At 38.1% G+C, this 22902-nt stretch overlaps 1 protein-coding gene and 1 long non-coding RNA gene across 2 annotated transcripts in view; both read right to left on the reverse strand.

Annotated features, from left to right (window-relative positions):
- Positions 1–22902, reverse strand: part of MEGF9 (multiple EGF like domains 9) — a 90399-nt gene that overhangs the window by 21083 nt on the left and 46414 nt on the right. The window lies entirely within an intron of this gene.
- Positions 5033–22893, reverse strand: LOC145713032 (uncharacterized). The gene is made up of 2 exons (XR_014135975.1): positions 10497–22893; positions 5033–10257 (listed from the first exon to the last, which is right to left on the reverse strand). It is a non-coding gene; the product is annotated as an uncharacterized LOC145713032 (long non-coding RNA).

Raw genomic sequence — 22902 nt, forward strand, 5'->3', positions numbered from 1 at the left:
ATGTTCTAGCTGTGCTGGTCACTAGCTGGGACCAAGTGCATCTTCTTCCTTAGACGCAGGATTCTCATTTGCAAAATAAAGACGAGTATACCAAACTTTGTAGGGTTACCGTGGGAATGAAAGACAGCATGCCCAGGGCACTCAGCACAGTATCTGGCATATAATCGGTACTCTGGCATGAAAGCACTAGGAAGGTGATGACAGGAATTGTGGGTCTTGATTTTTTCCTGAGAATTCTAAGGAAAATGGGCTGGAGTCTCTAGACAAGGCTAAGTTATTTACTTTTAAAATTCCATTAACACGGGGCGCCTGGGTGGCTCAGTCGGTTGGGCGTCCGACTTCAGCTCAGGTCACGATCTCACGGTCCGTGAGTTCGAGCCCCGCGTAGGGCTCTGGGCTGATGGCTCGGAACCTGGAGCCTGCTTCCGATTCTGTGTCTCCCTCTCTCTCTGCCCCTCCCCTGTTCATGCTCTGTCTCTCTCTGTCTCAAAAATAAATAAATGTTAAAAAAAATTTTTTTAATTCCATTAACAAACCTGGAAAAACTGCAAGAATATAGGGTAATCGTTAGTATGGAGCAAAAAGGTGGCTATAGGAAAAGAGAGCACATTGTGAAAACCTGGGAGAAATGGTTTGGGGAAAGAAAATTTTTTTAATTGAGAAGGGAAAGGATCTGCAAAATCCTACATAAGGTGGGGCCAAAACCAGTGAGACCGGAGGAGTTTTTGTACACACTAGCTAATTGGTTTAATGTTTTTCTAAATTGTTAAATGTCTTGGCACCTTTTGTGCTGTTTATGTTCTTCCTGAGAGTTATAAAATATCAATTATATGTGCGTGGCATATCTTTAGATAACATGTGATCAATTTGGACTCAAGCAGTCACAAAATAACTAAAAAGATAACAGTTCTAATTGGGGGAAATTAATTTATTTGTGGTTTTCCACAAGCCTCGCTTTTCCTCCTTCCTTCCCCCTCAGCTCTCATGTTGGCACTCTGACATGGAAAGAACGAGAAACAGAAAAAAAATAGATGATCAGAGGTATCAATTTTCCTCTATCTTTTCTTTAATAGCTCAAAACAATTTAGTACACATAGAAGGAGACTGAAACTACTACTTAAAACATAGTATGAAAGGAACAGAAAATTGCTGATTATAAAGTCTCTCAATGTATTAAAGATATTAAAAGGAAGCTGGAGAAAGTTTTACTAACTAGAAAGTCTTTACATGGGAAAACACAGAAAATGAAAAGTTATTAGCAATTCTGAACTTCATGTTTGTGTCATGGTTTTGTAAAGGTAATAAAAAATTAGTTTCTCCTTTTGGTTATGAAAGAAACCCAGTAATTGGGCATTTTGGCAAAAAACCATATGCATTTTGTGTTCCTCTGTCTTTCTACAATCATGGAAAAGACCATTATGCAATGAGCTAAGCTCCTTTGCTGGAGAAAAAAAAAAAAGATAGCTTTATTGTTGAAAACATTGGGCCATTATACGAGACATTCCTTGTATTTTTGAGGGCAAATAGTCTAAAATATTCTTAGAGGAAATCCATATTCAGACAGAAATTCTTAACACTCAAAAAGGGTATTGCTTAAGTGCAAAAATATTTTCTGATAGCTGATCTTACCAGAATCAAATTTAAAAGCTTATTTGAAAAGTCAGAAATAAACCTTAATGGCAAAAAAATAGAAAGTGTAATATTTCCAGAGCCATAACTTGGAAGCCTTAACTTAATTCAACTAGTAAAGTTCTTTCTCATTGCCTTCACTTTGTTTAATGGAATAAATACAGCCATAAAATACTCAAGCCCACACAATTACTCCATTATTTGAAAGAGATTTCTGCATTTTAAAAGTCATTTTGAAAAGAGAAAAAGCATGAGGTTTCAGTATCATCTCAGTATCATCTCCTAGAAAAGAAGATGGTTCTCAAATATGTCAACATTGTATTCTTTTGTAACCATTGTAAAAGCTTTGCTCAATGAAAGGGTAATTTTTTTTGAAAAAAAATTTTTTTTTATTTCAATTCATCAGTTAACATACAGTGTAATATTAGTTTCAAGTATACAATATAGTGATTCAACACTTCCATACATCACCCTGTGCTCGTCACAACAAGTGCACTCCTTAAACCCCATCACCTATATAACTCATCTTCCCCACCCACCTCCCCTCTGGTAACCATCTCTATAGTTAAGACTCTGTTTCTTGGTTTACTGCCTGTCTCTCTCTCTCTCTCTCTCTCTCTCTCTCTCTCTCTCTCTCCCCCTCCCTCTCTCCCCCACCCCCTTTGTTGATTTGTTTTGTTTCTTAAATTCCTCATATGAGAAAAATTGTATGGTATTTGTCTTTCTCTGACTGACTTATTTCACTTAGCATGATACTCTCTAGCTCCATCCATGTCATTGCAAATGGCAAGATTTCATTCTTTTTTATGGCTGAGTAATATTCCATGGTGTGCCTACACCACGTCTTCCTTATCCATTAATCAATCAGTGGACACAAGGGCTCTTTCCATAATTTGGCTATTGTAGATAACACTGCTATAAATATCAGGGGGCATGTATCTCTTTGAGTTGGTATTTTTGTATTGTTTGGGTAAATACCTAAGCAATTATTGGATCATTGGGTAGTTCTATTTTTAACTTTTGTAGGGAACTCCGTATTTTTTTCTAGAGTGGCTGCACCAGTTTGCATTCCCACCAACAGTATAAGAGGTTCTCCTTTGTCCTTATCCTTGCCAACACCTACTGTTTCTTGTGTTGTTGATTTCAGCCATTCTGACAGGTGTGAGGTGATAGCTTATTGTAGTTTTGATTTGTGTTTCCCTGATGATGATTGATGTTTGAGCATCTTTTCATGTGTCTGCTGGCCATCTGTATGTCTTTGAAAAAAATGTCTAGCCATGTCTTCTGCCCATTTTTAATTGGATTATTTGTTTTTTGGGTGTTGTGTTTTAGAAGTTCTTTATATACCTTGGATACTAACCTGAAAGGGTAATTATTAATACTTGATTTGTGTACATGCTGTGTTCCAAAAATTAACTTGTAGTGCCTAGAATTTAGAACTCACGGAAATGACAGCATAAGTGGTGGCTTAGTTTCCAGACAAGCAAACAAAAACCTCTTTAACTCAAAAATACTGAGATTGACAGTGCTAAGGACCAAGTCCTTTAAACCCACGTCCTAAACTTTTGAGTTCTAAACCTGTTGGGGATGAGGTAGTCAGAGGAAATATTAACACTTACAATATTAACACACTGTGGGATCATAAATGAAGTGCATAGCACAATACTTACATATGCATTAGTTATTTTAGTTCTTACAATAATTCTATGGCATTCATAAGTCTCAATTTTGCCACTTTCTAGCTACTTGATTATTGAGCAAGTTTTTACGTCTGAAAAATAAGAATAATAATCCCTGTTCCAAAAGATTGTGGAAATTAGTTAAAATTACATATTGAAGTGCCTTCCAAATATGAGTAGCTCTATACATGGCCAAATATTAATACTCAACATCCCTAATCAATAGAGTTTCAATGACATGAACTGACTCAATTTTCAAGGTCACACATCCAGAGGGCAATCAGAATTAGAACCCAGGTCTTCTGCCTTCTAATACCTGGCTTTTTTCTCTCTCCTTTATTTTATAGATTACCTCTGTGTATTTAATGAAAGCAAGACAGAAGGATTTAACGTGCTCATATTAATAGACTTGCAACGCTCCTGGAAAAGGTTTCTTATGTTAATCTTCTCCTGGCTCAACTGTCAGTTGTTTAAATAACTCCTCTGACGAATGGGATTTTAAAGTGATTGCCAAGGAAATGAGACATTGCTTCTGATCTGTGTCAATCCAATTCTCTGACTTGGGAGCACTATTTTCCTACCTGCAGCTGGCACTGTTTTGCAAATGCCCCAATGCTGGCCAGTTTCCTTGCAAAGCTCCTCACCCCTAACAGCTTTATTGATAGAACCTTGCAATGCTTTTTTTTTTTTTTAATTTTAATTTTTTAAAATTTACATCCAAATTAGCATATAGTGAAACAATGATTTCAGGAGTAGATTCCTTAATGCCCCTTCCCCATTTAGCCCATCCCCCCCTCCCACAACCCCTCCAGGAACCCTCAGTTTTTCTCCATATTTATGAGTCACTTAATGTTTTGTCCCCCTCCCTGTTTTTATACTATTTTTGTTTCTCTTTCCTTATGTTCATCTGTTTTGTCTCTTAAAGTCCTCATATGAGTGAAGTCAAATGATTTTTGTCTTTCTCTGACTGACGAATTTCACTTAGCATAATACCCTCCAGTTCCATCCATGTAGTTGCAAATGGCAAGATTTCATTCTTTTTGATTGCCGAGTAATACTCCATTGTATATATATACCACATCTTCTTTATCCATTCATCCATCGATGGACATTTGGGCGCTTTCCATACTTTGGCTATTGTTGATGGTGCTGTTATAAACATGGGGGTGTGTGTGCCCCTTCGAAACAGCACACCTGTATCCCGTGGAGAAATGCCTAGTAGTGCAGTTGGGGTAGTTCTATTTTTAGTTTTTTGAGGAACCTCCATACTGTTTTCCAGAGTGGCTGCACCAGCTTGCATTGCCACCAACAATGCAAAAGAGATCCTCTTTCTCCGCATCCTTGCCAACATCTGTTGTTTGCAATGCTTTTTTAATCTTTATTTTTTAATTGTGAAATATATCATTCAGAGGCAGATAAGTTTAAAGACAATAGAATGTAAGAAAGAACACCAAACTTAACAATTTCATAGCCACTAGACAAGACATTTGAAGCTCCCCCTTCAACTTCATTCCCTTCTCTTGCCCCAGAAGCAGCTAAGTGTTTTAGTCAGTTCAGCTCTCTTAGAGGCTTATCATTTCTATATGTATTATTAAATAATGTATCAAATAGTTTTGCCTGCTCTTAAACCTTATATTAATAAACATCATGTATTCTTTGATTTACTTTGTCCCATACAGTATTATGGTTTATCGATTTATCGATATACATTTGTACAGCTGTAGTCACTCTTTTTTCACTGCTGTATTGTATTTCATCATATGAATATAACCCTATTGTATTCATTCTTGTAGACATTTGGGTTGTTTTCATTAGGTAGTATAGATAACACCTGTATATCTTCTGGTACATATGAGCATGCTTTACTCTAGAGTATATACCAAGGAATAAAATTCCTAGGTAGTAGCTTGTACAGCACCAACATACAAGGCAATGCCTGTTTTCCAAAGTGGCGGTCACAATTTGCACCCCTATTAACAATGGAATCATGGTCCCATTGCTCTGTATCCTCACCAACACTTGATATCATCAGCGTTAAAAATTTTGCCAATCTGGCAGCTCGAAATGGTATCATACTGTGGTTTTTAAATACATTCTCCAGATTAATGAGATGGAACATGTTTTCAAGTTTATTGGCCATTTGCGTTTCCTCTTCTATGAAAAGTCTGCCCAAGTATTCTTTTTTTTTTTTTTATAAAAGGATAATTGACACATAACATATTAGTTTCGGGTATACAACATAATGATTTGATATTTGTATACATTGAGAAACAATCACCATCATGAGTCTAGCTACCGTCTGTCACCACACAGAGTTACAAATTTTTTCCCACCTATTTCTGACGTTAATTTGTAGATGTTCTTTATAGATTCTTGACAAATCTATCCCTTGTCAGTTTAATGTGCTACAATTATCTTCTCTCAGTTTGAGGCTTGTCTAGAAGTTGTATATTTTAACAAAGTAGTTAACATATAAACACTGGAGTTAGACTACCTGGGTTCAAATCCTGGCTTTATCACTTACTAGCCATATGACCGCAAATAAATTACTTAAACTCTTTGTGCTTCAGTTTCCTCACTTGTAAAATGGAGAAAATAATAGTCTCTCTCTCACAGGTTTGTGAAGATTAATTTAGTTAGGACGTGTTGAGCAGGCAGAACAGTGTCTGCCACACAGTAAAAACTATGCAAGTATTGCCACTACACGCCTAGTGTTGTTGAGGTGCATCACTAAACTTCAGTACCTACTCAGCCACATGTGAAATATCTTTATACACATGGGGTGTTTCTGGGCTTTCATTTCTGTTCTGTTTATCTGTTTGTCTCTGAACCAACTTTTCCCCTCAAGTTTTTCATATAAATGTTTTTAAAAACAGACATGTTGGAAGGACTGTATTCTCAGCATCCGCGTATAGATTTTGCTTTTACCTAGCGCTCCCCTAATCCCTTCTCCCATCTTCCAACGCTTCAGCTATGCTCACCTTGCTGTTGTTCAGACGCGTTGTGGATGTTTCTGTATCAGACACCCTGCACCCACTGTCCGTTCTGTTAGCAATAGCCTTCACCCAGGGGACCCGTGAGGCATGCTCCCTTACTTCTTTTCATTATTGATTCAAATGTTATATTCTCAACAAGGCCTTGGCCAGCCACAACATCTAAAATTACAAGACCTCTTACTATTTAATATAATATATATTTCATTTCCATTGTTTATTAAATCTCTCCCCATCTAGAATGTCAGCTCTATGAAATCAGGGGGTTTTATCTGGTTTTCTTTTTTCTCCACCGTTATATAGCCAGGGCCTAGCACAGTGCCTGGCACATGATAGACACTCAAAATTTTTCCATTTAATGATCAGGTAATCTGGCTCCAAAATCTATGTATGCTTCCCTCATTAATTCATGATGCCTCCTGAGTACAATATTTGTCTTCAATTTAGTCCATTTAATATTTTCCAAGTACCTAATCTTGATACTTTATGTTCCATTGATTGATTGGTTAATTGATTGACTGAGAGTGCGAGTGGGGGAGAGGGGCAGAAGGAGAGAGAGAGAATCCCAAGCAGGCTCCATGCTAGCACAGAGCCTGGTGTGGAGCTTGACTGCACAACCCTGAGATCATGACCTGAGCCAAAAATCAAGAGTCAGACTCAAATGACTGAGCCACTCAGGTGCCCCACTTTATGTTACATTTAAGTAAACCTCTAAGAATCCTTGAAATAGGATATTTATTTCAGGTGAGCAAAATGAGACATTTAATGACTGGTACGTGATGGGCCAGTCAACATTGTAAGACATTGATCCTGATCCCTTGGATTTGTCCTTTGAAGGACAAAAAAGAGCAGAAAGGAAAGAAATAATTTACTAGCCCTCAAAGAAAAGTCTATTTTGCTTAAGCCCAAGCCTCTTTAGCTTGTATGGTCCTCATACAAACAAAGAACAGAGACTGGAATGCCTCAAACAGCCTCCTCGTTATTAGTCCTGGTTTTCTTCTGGGTAGAAGTTGACCTTAGGTTTTTGTGGGCAACATATTGTCCACTAGATCAGTGGTTCTGATTGCTAGGCCCTATCTCAGAATTTCTGATTCAATAGGTCTGGGGTTGGACCCAAGAATTTGCACTTCTAACCAATTCCCGGGTTATGCTGATATTGGCCTGAGGACCATACCTGAAGAAGCACTGCAGTAGATTAACTGGAAAAATATCATTATACTTGTCTCACTCTACTTTTTACATTCCTAGCCCCTGACTGGTAAAGCTGCTTGATTTCCATCTCTGAGCTTACTGCTTAACTCTTAATTCGGTGTTAGTTCTGACGTAAGAAGAGGGTACTTAAGGCAATCAACCTCAGTGAATTGTCATTAAGTCCCATTCGCTACTGGTTCCTTTGACCTTAGTTCTCTATAGTTTAGATGGCTGAATTATAACTACTGTCCCTAATTTCTCAATGCTTGGCTCCTGGTCCCAGTGGTCCTATCTTCCCACTTCCCACCCCGATGACTAGGTTCACAACACTTACTTCCAGATCTCCCACATGTCAAATGCCTGTCATTTAAGCCATTTAAGCACCAGCAAGTCAAGTGGACTCAACTTTGATATTTACAATATCCTAATTCCTGACTTTCAAATGATTCTCTATGGATGCTCTCGATACTCATGTTGCCTTCTTCTATACAATATTTAATTTCATTGTAGCCCAGCTCTGATTTACAGATTTATGTCTCTATTGGCCACTCCTTAGGTTGATGAATCATGTTCACCCATACCTACACCTACACTTACACTGAGACTCACAATGCCATATCTAATCTTGCCCATTCCATTTTAGGGTACAGTGGGGAGAGTCTTGGAGTCAGATAGACATGGGCTCAAATCTAAGCTCTACCATTTATTAATTATGCCATATTGCTTAGTAACTCAGTTTCTAAGAGCAAGACATCTAAGTTGTTCTACGAAGTCAGAGAGGTTATATGTGTAAAGCATCAAAAACAGAGGTTTAACAGATTTATCAAATGTTAGTTTCCTTCTGTTCCTCCTGCTGCCTCTCCTGGATTATGCAGCTTCCTTGGGTGAACAGTTTAGTTGAAAAAACTAATATATTTTTCTGTAAAAACTTTTCTTTCAAATATCTATAATATCTTTTACTGGGCATTTTATTCAATCATAGAACTCTTTTAAAAAACCAATTCAGGATCAGCAAATTTAATTTTTTTTTTAATTTTTTGTGTGTTTATTCATTTTTGAAAGACAGAGAGAGACAGACCACAAGCAGGGGTGGGGCAGAGAGAGAGGGGGACACAGAATCCAAAGCAGGCTCCAGGCTCCAAGCTGTCAGTGCAGAGCCCAACGCGGGGCTCAAACTCACGAACGGTGAGATCATGACCTGAGCCAAAGTCGGACGCTCAACCGACTCAGCCACCCAGGCGCCCCAGGATCAGCAAATTTAAAACTTAATTAAGGAAATGGTCATAGTGTATGTGTTAGGAATTGGCAGATGAGGAGGAAGTGATTCTGTTATTGACAATATAAGCCATATTTTCATTACTGCTTCTGGCAGTGTGAGAAGAATGTCTATGTCCTTCCTGACAGTATTTAGGATAAAGCTTCTTAAACTTGATGGCATCTCAGATCTCTTTGAGAATCTATTAAATCTTATAGACCTTTTCCACAGAAAAACGTACATATCCACCATTACGTTTCATGTGCTTTTCTCCTTGTAGGTTAAGAACTTGTGACCTTGAGCATAGGGGCATATACTAGCCCAGAACTGCATGCCATGGGAGTTTAAGGTAACAGAAAGAACATGGAATAGGTGTCAGAAGATCTGGAGTTAACTGCTCTTGCTCTGGAATTTAATAGACATCCAAGCTTGGGCTTATCATGTAACCTTTCGATTATTACTTCTCATCTGTAATTTGGTAGGAAATCATCCTTAACTACTTCAACCTCACCTTACCTACAGGGTTGTTGTTAGAATCAAATGATTAAATGTACAGGCTAAGAAAATACTATTAATTGTAACTGACTTTACAGACGTTAGTTATTAACATTACCTGGAAACCTACTGAATTTATAACCACAGGAGCAAGCCCGAAATACCCAAATTGTTGAAACACACTGAATATATCATACCAGAGAATTCATCTAATATATAAAGGATGATAATAATGGAATTGATAATTTTCTAAACTAGTCCTATACACTTCAAATATTAAAATAATCACAGCTAAAGTACTTGTGTCCCTTTTCATAGGAACTTTGGAGAAACTTCAAATCAAGATCTCTCTCTGGGATTGACAAATTTAGATATTTTGAGTGGAGATCAAATCCAAGGAGAAAAAAGATGAACAGTCCCGTATTTCCCTCTACCCTCTAGGAAACATATTTCTTGCTATAAAAAAAAAAACCATCTGAGATGGAACAAGTCATGCTGATTTAATTTTCTTTCAGGGGACACAGGGGAAGACAAAGCCTTCTGTGTGGGAACAAGAGTCCTATTGTAGCCTAAGTCTACTAATACAAGGTTTAGACGCTCTTTTAAAACTTTAGAGAAAAAAGAGATATTAAAACCAGTAAAGTAGGCTATGAATTTGATTGTATATTCTAACCACAATGTCATACATCTAAAGTGGCAGCTCTTCATGCCAGCAAAGTTAATTTCCTTATCCTGATTCCTCTTCCAGACCCAAGGCTGAGAATTATCAGTAGAACCAACTACACTGTCATCAGAAAACACTAATACCATCCATATTCCCTTGACTGACTGCCCTAACAATCATGTTAATTTTTTATTTCTAAATAATATTGGATTTAAAGAAAAGTGTAAAGATAGTACAGACAGTTCTTGTATATTCGTCACCCAAATTCCCCTAAGGTTAACTTCTTATACAACTACAGTATATTTGTCAAAATTGACAATTAACGTTGCTATAGTACTATTAAATATAGACCTGGGGCGCCTGGGTGGCTCAGTCGGTTGGGCGTCCGACTTCAGCTCAGGTCATGATCTTGCAGTCCGTGAGTTCGAGCCCCGCGTCGGGCTCTGTGCTGAGAGCTCAGAGCCTGGAGCCTGTTTCAGATTCTGTGTCTCCCTCTCTCTCTGACCCTCCCCCGTTCATGTTCTGTCTCTCTCTGTCTCAAAAATAAATAAACGTTAAAAAAAAAAAAATTTTTTTTAAAAAATATAGACCTTATCATATTTCCCTAATTTTTACACTAATGTCCTTTTTCTGTTCCAGGATCCAATCCACGATAACACCTTACGTTTACTGGTCATGACTCTTTGGCCTCCTCCAATCTGACAGTTTCTTGGTCTTTCCTTGTCTTTTAGAACCTTGAAGCTTTTGAAGAGTACTAGTTATTTTAAAAAATGTTCCTCAATTTGGGTTTGTCTGGTGTCTTGTCATAATTAGACCGAGAGTATGGGTTTTAGTGAAGACAATCGCAGAGGTAACATGACGTTCTCATTGCCTCATATTAGGGGGTACATGATACTACCACATGACTTATTACTGATGATGTTATCTTGATCACTCAAATGATGAGTTTTCATGCTGGGGATCTGTCTGTATGGTAGCTTAACTTAGGATGGTTATTAGGTTTATTTAGAAAATAAGCAGAGGTTCAGCCACTCAATTAAGAAACACTGGGGCCTACTAAAGGCAGGATAGTCAGACAGGTATTAGTTTGAGCCTGTTTCTGGCACTGACTGTTTTGGAGCAAATCACTCAAGTCTCAGTTTCCCCACCTGTGAAATGAGACAAATACCACTTCAGTCAGTTGTTGTTTTATCCTTACAAGTTAGTACATATAAAGCATTTAGCCTGGCACATGGCAAACATTCAATAAATGTTAATGTTGTTCCTTCTGGGGTTGATGGTGAGAGTAATAATCTAATGTTATTCGCCAGCTTGTGTGGTGTTTTCATCTGAGAGAGAAGTCAAACTTCATGTCAGAGAACCACTATATGTTTATAAGATTTTTAACCTTTTTAAGTGTAGTAAAATGTCCTATCCAAGAGATGCTTAACTAGAGATTAAATCTGTGGTTTCTTTCTTCTTTAGCAAGAGAAGTTTACAAATGCTTTGCCATTTGGGCAGGCACCGAAAGTAGTTGCGAAGCAAATTCTCTTGACCGGGTGAAGAATCACTTGTTCCAGTTTCTCTTAGCTGTGTGGTACAGAGCGAGTAGGCACCGCTGTCCTGGGGGAAAGGTTTGGCAAGACCTGTTTTATCTGGGAGGGAGGGAGATTTGGGGTTGTTAGGTGAAAGATTCTACAAAATGTCCTCCACTGGTACTCTTGGAGCTGGCTTGCGCGCTGGAATAGGGCTGCATGGATAGACTGAAGGGGCTGATTGTTGAGATCTATGACTCTGGAGCCCTAGTTTAGAGCGTCCTGAAAGAACTTGGCACTGACGTGTGGGCTCATCCTCCTCAAAGACTTGTTGCTGCCTCTGCAAGGATCTGGGCCAGTAAAAGCATCACTACAGTAGTGAGCAAGCACAATCTGTCAGGCTGTTCAGGGCCAGGCTTCAACCCAGCCTTTCTACATAGGAGTGAAAAACAGTAATGTCAGTGACCTGTTTAGAATCGCATTCCCTTGATACTCAACATCAGAGGAGGGCTGAACCCTAGAGATATTGGAAAATGAGTAATTAATTGTTGGAGAACGGGTTGCCTCAAAAGGAAATTGGGCTGCTACTGAGGCAATAGGAGTGTCAGAGTAATTAATTGGCAAAATAACAGAGGTATGACTATATTTGCACCTTGTTTGTGGAAAAGTTTGTCAATTATATAACCACTCAACTTACCCATATCTTTTATATTCGCTACCCCTACAAACCTCTCTACAACGATTAATCGTTTTTTAGAACTCTCGAAAGGTAAAGGGCCCTTGGATTTATTTTTAGCAACACAGAAAGAACATGCATGTGGGGACCCTGCTGACACTCAGCAGCAAGGCTGCATTGGGAATAAAAATCCCCTGGGACACAGTGGGCGGCCGCAACGGCTGAAGCATATAGGAAAGCAGATTCGATCCCTGCGGCCATCTACAAAGGAAGAATAGGAACTCGGGGAGAGAGTATGGGCCTGAGAAGGAAACCTGAGACTGAGCAATTCCTTAAATTCAACTTAGAAATACAAACTAACTTTAGATTTGTGTGTATGTAGTAATGCAAGAATCACAAACTTGACAGAGTATTAGGCACAGAACTCTTGCTATCATGGGGCATATCGCCATTTTTGCTATTGTCCACAATTTATTCTGTTTGATTTATTCTCTCTGATTTATTTATTCTCTGTTCTTACTATTATTATCCTAATTTGGGCCCTCACTAGTTTTCATTCTGCCTCTAATCTCCTCTTACTTATATCCATCCATCCTACTACTGCAAGGACACAATGCGGAGGATCTTTCTTCCGCTTAAAGACTACTTCATGAATAAAATCCAAATCATTTGTCTGGCCCTTGAGGCCCTCCATGACCTGACCCCAGCAGGACTTGACAGATTTATCTCCTCTGCCCCCACTTCCCTTCCACCTTACATCCTATATAGGCACATCTCTGAGTCATTAATCTTGATCTTTCCTGTTCTATAATAACATCCTTTTCCACCTTGTCCACTTCTATATGCCTAATCCTTTCCTATCTTCAAAACTGAAGTCAAAAGCTATCTCTTCAATGAAATCATCTCTGATTTTTTTCAGCTATAAGTGAGATCTCCCAGATTCTTAATCCCCTTAACATTTTATCTTTTTAGTTTATGATGTCAATTTTTACTTCGTATTATAATTATTTATATACATTTTTTCTTTTTTTGGTGTCCTTACTAAGCTGGAAGCTCCTTTGGAGTAAGACCCACTGTCTTATTAATCTTTTATTTCCCACAGGATCTATTAAAGTATCTTGCACATAATTTGTTAAATAAATAAACACCTTGATGCCAAATACTGCATTTGTACAAACTTGATTATTTGTAGTGTTAGCACATATACATTTCCATATTTGTGGAAGTCTTTCAGAAGAAGCAAAATAAATTACCATTTAATATTATCAATAACAAAACTTTAACTTTAAAATATTTCTTTAAAAAAATCCCAGGGGTACCTGGATGGCTCAGTTGGTTAAGCGTCCGACTTCAGCTCACGTCACAATCTCACAGTTCATGGGTTTGAGCCCTATGTCGGGCTCTGTGCTGACAGCTCAGAGCCAGGATCCTGCTTCGGATTCTGTGTCCCCCTCTCTCTTTGCCCCTCCCCCGCTCACACTCTGTCTCTCTTTCCTTCAAAAATCAATAAACATTAAAAAAAATTTTTTTTTAATCCCATACTGGCCTAAAAGTAGGCTAATAAAATAAACAAGTAGAAGAGTCTGCAGCAGGGGTTAGGAAAGTACCATGTTTGGTCAGCAGCAACTATATCAATTCACTGTGACATGTTATGTTAATGTTCTCAAAGGTCATCAGTAGCTGGAAGAAAGATGTGTTGGTTTTTTTTTTAATTATTTGACTACAGCTGTTCTTCTAGTTAATAATTAGAAGACCAGGAGGGCAGAGCATGCACTGTATTGAATGGAGGACGTAAGCTAGAAGTGTGCTGAAAAACATACAGAGCTATCTAAACCGTAACAGACACACATTATTTACACTTAAACTCAATGCACTCGGTGCCTTTTTCCGAATAAGCCTCTGTCTGGCCATTTATTAACATTCAAATTTTAGTCTAATTTGTTTTACCATGAACTTACCATGATACTTGGTGTAATATGCTTAAAATATCTTCTAAGACATAAACCATTGGCACTGTGCAAACATCTACTGGAACAAATTAATTACAATAGGAAACAGGCTGAGGTCAGTTACCTGCTTTTGACTAAGATGGCTGCCTTTTAAAATTCTACCTTCAAGGAAAAAATACAGAAGTGAATTTTAAAAAGATAATTTAAACTAGAGATTGGTACAATTGCAAGAAGAATAATTAGGGTATAAAATAAAATTATTTTTAAATAAAATTAAAGCTATGAAGCATTGTTCTGTTTTCCTAAGGAATAGCATAAGAATATGCTATAAGATTTCTTGAGTTTGGTACACAATATATATGCAAGTCTCTACCAGACATCTCTATCTGAATATACCACCATCACTTCAAAATGAACATGTTTAAAACCTAACATCATCATCTCCGTCTATCTTGCTTATATACCTGTATTCTTTATCTAATTAATGGAATATCTTTTCACTCATGCACCCAACCCAGAAAGAAACATGGGAGATTCATCTCTCTCTTTCCCTTTACTCTGTACATATGAACAACCACCTAGCCCTGTATATTTTACTGTCCAAATACCTCTTACATGGGTTCCCACCTCTCCAGCACCATTGCCAATGCCAGTGCCAATGTCTTACATCAGGTCTTTAGCTCTCTTGCTTGGATTGTTACAATATTCTCCTTACTGGTCTCCTTGCCCCAGCTCACTCTCTCTATCCACCAGACTTCTGATAGAGTGATTTTTCTTTTTTTTCTCTTTGAAAGTTAATTGTTGTTAAAAAAAAAAAACAAAAACACATACTTTTTACATTTTACACTCACCTCTCAGAACACTTAATGGTACCAGCTAATGACGATATATAAAAAGCCCACCAGTTGCTTGAAATGGCTGCAAATTTTTACCATGTTCTGGTGTTAAAGTGGTTTGAACTCTTTGGAAAAATTGGGGTAACATTAAGTACCAAGATTTCAAATTCCCAGATTAGAAACAAGATTTTTAAGTCAGGAGGAAATTTAGTAAAAATTCAAGGCTAAAAGGAAATGTTAATAGAAAAACAAAAACAAAAATATTGTAAAAAAAAAAAAAAAAAAAAAAGGATGTTCCCACTCCCCCAATGGCAGAGTGATTTTTCTTAAAAGCAAATCCAATATCCCCCCTTACGGTATTCTTCAATGGATAAAGTTTGCATATTAGGCCTTTTATGGTCTGGCCCTGTTTATTTTATTCTTCATTCATTCATTCTATTCATTCATCAGCATTTACGAATCTACCTTGTGCTAGGCACTGTTCTAGGTGTTAGAGATACAACAGTAAACAGACAGACAAAAGTCTCGTCTCTTATCATTTCCTACTCTCCTGCAACCCTTCCTCTCCACTGCTAACAAGTGTTCTTGCCTTCAAGAAATAGTAAGCCACCTGCACTCTACTAAAGATCCCTTGTTCTTTCATACAAATTGCTACTCATTTTTCAAGTCGCAACCTAAACACAGCTTCGTCTCTTAAGACTTCCCTGAATCTCCTGTGCACTTTATGAATACTCATAGCTTGTTTGCATTTCTATCTTTCCACTGAGAGTAAGCTCCGTGAGCACAGGGATAATGTCTTTGGACACGTAATTGCCAGACGCAATGCCTTTATTAAATGAAGTGAGTGAAGAAAATGATACAGCTTTCCTCAATTGTTAATTTTTTCTACTAATAAGTCACTTTTTCTTGATCTCCCAGAACTATAGGCAAAGTAATAAAGAGTTTACACAAGTAGCTGTTACTCCCAATTATTACACAAGAGATGATTTTCAGAGCCCCATGTGAATATGAGCCTCTGAGGTTTGCCATCTTTCTTTTTTTTTTTAATTTTTCTTAATGTTTATTTATTTCTGAGACAGAGAGAGACAGCGTGAGCAGGGGAGGGACACAGAGAGAAGGAGACACAGAATCCAAAGCAGGCTCCAGGCTCTGAGCTGTCAGCACAGAGCCGACACAGGGCTTGAACCCACGGTCTGTGAGGTCATGACCTGAGCCAAAGTCGGACGCTCAACCGACTGAGCCACCCAGGCGCCCCTGAGGCTTGTCATCTTTTTATTTGACATTTATCTCAGCATAAGTCTACTTCATGAATAAAATTCTGCCTTCTGTCCCGGGGCATATTCCCATGATTAAAATTCAAAATAGTAAACATTTCAAAATATACTCACTGTACAGAAGCAACCACAGATTTTACGTAAAAGGATATTACACCACTACAGAACTTCTCTGTTGTCTTACAGAGACAGTCTAAAATCATGCACCTTGTATACTCACCCGCTATGAATGCATTAAAAAAAATCTCAAATCAGTATATAACTGTCTACATATAAAGCCAGCCCTAACAATATTTTAAGGGCCATATTAAGAGACCCAGGCTCTCACTAGGCAAGAGGCGTGAGACAAAAATGCTATCTGATTTCTCCATTCACTTATTAGACATATGTCCAAATATAAATCAGGAAAACATTAGAAATGCATTGCAAAAGCAAAAATGGAAAGTTGAGATATTGTAGACCAACTCCTTCCCAATTAAACAGGTTGGAACACCAATGGTGCTGTGAGGGGGCGGCCATCTGTCAGTATATAAAGGACTCTGTGTTTGCACATAAAGACGTTGCTCAACCCACATCTGGCTCCTGTGGCCAAGTTCTACCCTCACTGGGGCAACTCCTGCTGAAAGTACAGGGGCATAAGGCACAGGGAGATGAATTTTTTGAAAGCCAGCCATTTGTTCCATGGGCATTAGATGTATGAGAGAATCAGGATGGAAACTGTGTCCACTTTTCAACTTCTATTTATTTTTAAAAAGAGAACAGGGAGGTGGAAACAGATAAGAATTTAAGTAGGTGTTAGGAGATCAGATTTCTCATTCCATTGTATAATCTCAGGAAATTCACTTAAATTTGCACAGGTTTTTTTTTTTTTTTCTCCTGATAGGTCTCCTTTTTTTTTTTTTTTTAATTTTTACCATTTATTCATTTATGAGAGACAGAGAGCACAAGCAGGGTAGGGGCAGAGAGAGAGGGAGACACAGAATCCAAAGCAGGCTCCAGGCTCTGAGCCGTCAGCACAGAGCCCAACGCGGGACTTGAACTCACAAGCTGTGAGATCATGACCTGAGCTGAAGTTGGACGCTTAACCGAGTGAGCCACCCAGGCGCCCCTGACAGGTCTCCTTCTCAGTCCTCTGCCTTCCCAAATCATAACTTGGAAGCATATCTCAGTTCCCACCTCCTCTGGAAAGCCTGTGTCCTTATTACTTCAGTTTATACCTTTCCTACTGTATTCTACTTAGAAATTCAGCATATATTTATAAGCTGTTTTATACTGGATTCTAGTTTTGTACACTTCAGTCTAGCATAGATTATAGGCTTCTAGACAAGAGCAAAAGCAATAGTTTTACTCCAAAATTTTTGCCCCTCTTTGTGAGTCACCAATTCTATAATCTAATATACAATTTTTGTAATTATATAATATATCCCAAACTCCAGATCCAAGTTGCAAATATTTCAACCCCAACACTTTTACTTATTGGCTATTACCTAGTAAGTTAGGCAAAGTACCTAACTTCTGATTGTTTTTTTCCTGTGCAAGTGAGAATTATAATAATAGTGCCTGCTGTGGCAATTAAATCAACTGTTACATGCAAAGGGCTTCGGACAGTGCCTAGCATGTGTTCAATTAACTTTAACTATTATTATTGTTCTAGAATATAGATTGTCCGATTTTAAGAGGCTTAATATGTTTATGAAAATGGGAGAAAATAATTTAAACTTTTTTTCTGTTAGAATGAACAATTGCTTCCTTAGCCTACCAACAAAAACAAATATTCCAACACAGGTTGGATCCTCCTCTTTTGTGACTCACCAATTCTATTCCTCATGTTTCAAAAAGAAAAAATAGATTCAATTCCTGGGAGTTACTGAGCTGAATCTATGTGCCAGTCACAATGTAAGTGGACAAACACACACACAAGTTAAGTTTCACAAAAATCCTCATGTCACATACACTAATCCTATTTTACAGATGGAAACATTGAGGCTCAGAGAGATCAGATATCTTCATCAAGGTCATACAGTAAGAGGCTAAACCAAGAATAGAATCAAAGTCACAATTTTCAGATTCCACTTCCTTTTCACTACACACACACACACATACTACTTGCCTACAATTTGCTATTTCCTTAACTCATATATAATTTATAACAGAGCAGAATACAGAGGTTTTTCCTCATAGTTCACCCATATGCTCTTGCCAAAGTACACAGTCTTGTGACTTCCCATTTCTGTTCCTCTGGTCTTATGTCAATTTAACTTCCTTTCTGGTAGTAAGAAATGTCATGTATGGCTGGATTTAGAGCCCCTGGGCCTTCCTTCTAAAGACTTCCTCTAAGTACAGGTTTTTGAATGACTTTAGTGATACACCGCTTGTTCTGACAAGTTGCCTGAAATAACACTGTTAAAAATTTTTTAAATTAAATATTGCTCTGCAGTAACCCATAGAAAAGGATTACAGATTTACCACAAAAAAACGTAATACATCTATCATTGGGGCCATGGGCAATCAAGAGATAGGGCAAGTAAAACAAATAAAGATCGGTGGGAGCACAGAGGAAGGCTTGTTGGAAAAGAGGTCAAGAAGCTGAAAGGCCAAAGCATTGTTAGGATCATCTATAGATACTGAAATCGTCCAGAATTTTGACAGATGGAGCGATAGAGACAACAGTGGGCCATGTATGAGAAATAAGGGGTAGGACCTGGTAGAGGGAACTGCAACAAGGAGGTAGAACAGCATGCCATGTTGCTATGAGCTTCGGAGGTGGGGTTTTTAGGGAAAAGAAAGGACAAAAGGAGAGCATAAGGAAGAAAGGAGAGGACTCTGGAAGTGGCAAAGGGAAGCAAGGAAGATATCTATTCGAACTCCGGGTCCAGAGATAATAGTGAGAGAGAGAAACACATCACATTTAAGGGCTATGGGGGAAGCAAGGTCCTTCCAGATGCCAATTAGAAGATGACAGTAAAGGATATGAGAAATCAGCATACTTTGTATGCAGATAATATAAAATCGCACATTACTCATTAAAAAAAAGACCTACTAAGGATAATAGAACCCATTGGTTATATATGGAAAATAGTCCATGCAGATCAAGTAATAATAATAATAAAATACGGATATCTTCCACCTCCTGTTTAGCATCAATCATCCATCACCGAAAATCATATATTCTACATGAAATGCTAACAAAGAACCTATTTTCCAATATTTCAAATGAAAATAATTATAATTCGTTACATATCAACCCCAAAACTACTAACAAACTTCCTAAAGTGTAACTAAAACACAGTAAAGCACCTACATATAAGTAACAGACTCCCTTGTTAGGATGTAAAATGCTCAAAACATCACTTCCTGACCAAAAGGAACTGGTTGCTAACAGTTGTCTTATACACAGTAACATACTGCGCGTCTCTCTGTTGACCTGAGATGCACTTTACAAACCATCTACATGGGATACTGACATTCTAGCAATTATGCTTGGAATTTTTTTTTTTCTTTAATTTTTATTTATTTTTGAGAGACAGAGCACAAGTGGGGGAGGGGCAGAGAGCGAGAGACACACAGAAGCCAAAGCAGGCTCCAGGCTCTGCGCTGTCAGCACGGAGCCTGACACGGGTCTCGAAACCACTAGCTGTGAGATCATGACCTGAGCCGAACTCAGACGCTTAACCGATCGAGCCACCCCAGGCACCCCTATGCTTGGAATTTAACACAAGACTTGCCACGTGTCACTTTGTTTAAAATGCTGTACATGGCATTATTGAGTTTCTGGGATACAAATACAAATTTTTCTTATATAACCATCAGCCAAAACACATTGAATCAAGAGAAAAGAACATGCTAGGATATTTGAGTGTTAAATACCAAGACGTTTTCTACTAAGAAAAACAATTGTGTAATTGTGGAGTCATTCTGCCTCACAGAATAAGCACTTGCTTATTACATTTGTTCAACTGGATTGAATGGTAGCTGTCGTATACAAACTTACGCAAGTTAACAATCCCCCTAAACATCAAAATTTTCATATTCAAAGTGGGAGAATAATAGTGCTCTCCTCAAGGGAGTTTTTTGAAAATTAAATGAGATAATGCACATAAAGCAGGTAGCACAGTGCCCTAGCTCACAGTACATGCTCAATAAATGGCTTCTAGTACTATTTTTATTGTCTGTCCAGAATGTGTAGATTGTAAAAATTTACACATGCATTTTCTTGTTTGATCCTTAAGACAAAACAACTATATTCAGGAGAGAAATAGGACATAGATTATTACCACTGCTTCACAAATGAAAAGACAAATGCTTTTAAAAAAGTAGTGATTTTCCCAAAGCTCCATGGTTACCCAGAAATATCTACGAGGATTGGAACCCTAAACCAGGGCTTGGCAAACTTTTTCTTAAAGAGCCAGACAGTAAATATTTTAGGCTTGTAGCCCACATGGTCTCTTTTGTAACTAGTCACTGGAGCACAAAAGCAGTCATGGATAATGTGTAGACAAATGAAGGCACCTGTGTTCCAATGACACTTTATTTACGAAAACAGGCAGCCGACTGGATTTGGTTCATGGCTGCAGTTTACAGACCCCCTGCCCTGGATCCTGGAGTTACCAGGCCAAAGCATTTTTCCACTACTCTCTAGTTACGACCTATTTTCAGAATAGTGTTTAGCCGATGTAAGCTAATGACCTGAACTGTCAGGGGAAAATAAAACAGAAAAAATTTATAAAAGATCAATGAAAAGAGTAAGATATTACATGAATTTTAGAATTTAGAATTTTAGAATTTTCCCCTCCTCTCCAGCTTTTAAAACTCTCTCTCAATCCTCCCCTTACTTCTTTCTCCTCTAAGACAGCAGTTTGGCCTAGAAGTAAACACGGTTTTCTCTCTCCAAAGTACTCAAGAAAAAATGTATTTGCAGAATCTTATTCTAAAGGAAGCAGCGGACATGCCATTGGATATCAGAATGAACTAACTTCTCCAAATCTCATCTTTTAAAATGGTAAGAAAGGTGAGCCTTCTGAATGTGATGTGCAGGCATGCTTTTAGCGGACCGAAGGGAACAATGATAAGCGACTGCTGTATTCTCAGCTTCAAATAACAGAATGATTACCAGCTTTCTCATTATGGAAGCAGTATGGCATGGTGATAAGAACACTCACTGGGTTTGGAATCCTAACTGGGAATGCGTCCTCTGCCACTTAGTATCCTTATGATTTAATAACCTATGTAAAGCGTTGTGAAGATTAAAACAAACAACTATTTTAAAATACTAACGGTCATAAGCATCGATTATTGTTGCATTTGAAGTTATAAACTTCTTAATCAAGTTCACGTATTTTTTTTTAAATATTTTTTATGTTTGCGTATTTTTGACAGAGTGTGTGAGGGGGAAGGAGCAGGGAGGGAGACACAGAATCCGAAGCAGGCCCCAGGCTCTGAGCTGGCAGCACAGAGCCCGACGCGGGGCTCGAACCCACAGACTGCAAGATCATGACCTGAGCCGAAGTCGGACACTCAACCAAGTGAGCCACCCAGGCGCCCCCCTTTTTTTTTTTTTAAGTAGGCTCCATGCCAAGTGTGGAGCCCAACATGGAGCCTGAACTCACAACCCTGAGATCAAGACCTGAGCTAAGGTCAAGAGTCAGACACCTAACCAACTGAGCCACCGAGGTGCCCCACATCTATATTTTTAGTAGAAGTACACTATGATACAATATTGCATAATAGTACAATATGATTTATAAAGCAAGATAGCTACTCCTAGTATAAAGAAACTTTTCTGCCAAGGAGATAAAAGTTCTATAAAAATACTCTCTCATTTAAGCCAACAATATTCCCTTGAAATTAAAACAAAACAGAACGCATTGTGTGATGTGTGCTAGGCATTTTACATACATCTATTTATTTAACCTTCACAACAACCCTGAAAAGAAACTGAGGCTCAGAGAAATGAAATAACTTGCTGAAAGCACAAAGCTCCTAAGTGGCAACAGATTCTGGATCTACACCCAAGTCAGATTGATTTTAAAGATTGTGTTCTTTTCATTACATAACACTGTCTCTTCAGTGTTTTGACTTGGGGTCCACAAAAAGCTAGGTGCCTCATACTAGGTCAAAGAATAATTACATTCAATGTCAGAGAAGGCAAATCCTCAGATTATGGGACACTGTTCTACTGTATTAAGTCACTTCCAAATAACATACTATTTTAAAGGCAATTTCCAGACAATTCTTGTTTAATCAAGTTTCATCCCCAAAACGTGCGGGCGAAACCAGTCTTTTCCCCACTAGTTAGAGAAATTCGGATATGACCGACAGTAAGCCTTAGACGTGCAAAGAAACAGCTCCAGAATTTTGATAAGAGAAAAAATAAAGAGTAAGTTTCCTGAAACTCCAATGGCATGTGAATTAACATAACAAGAATATTTCCACTGGAAATGCCAGGAAGTTATCACTTCCAGAAAGGAGACTGCTTTCTCAATGATTTTTTTCTCCCCATGAAATTTAGAGAAATTATCACAAAGCAAAATTGGTGACCCAGGGGCTTTTGAAGAACTCTATCAGTGAGTTAGAGGTTTCTTAATTCTGCTATTAAATATAATTTCCAAAGTGAGGAGATAAAAGTTTATTAAATGTTTTCTAAATCTATGCCCCCCTCCCTCTTTATTTAAACCAGTCTGGTCCTGGAGAGCCAGCGCCTTTTCTTTCTCTTGATGAAATAACTTCACCTCCCCCCTCTGCTGCTTA

This window comes from Panthera onca, chromosome D4 (assembly GCF_046562875.1).
Source record: "Panthera onca isolate mPanOnc1 chromosome D4, mPanOnc1 haplotype 2, whole genome shotgun sequence".
Taxonomy (NCBI): domain Eukaryota; kingdom Metazoa; phylum Chordata; class Mammalia; order Carnivora; family Felidae; genus Panthera; species Panthera onca.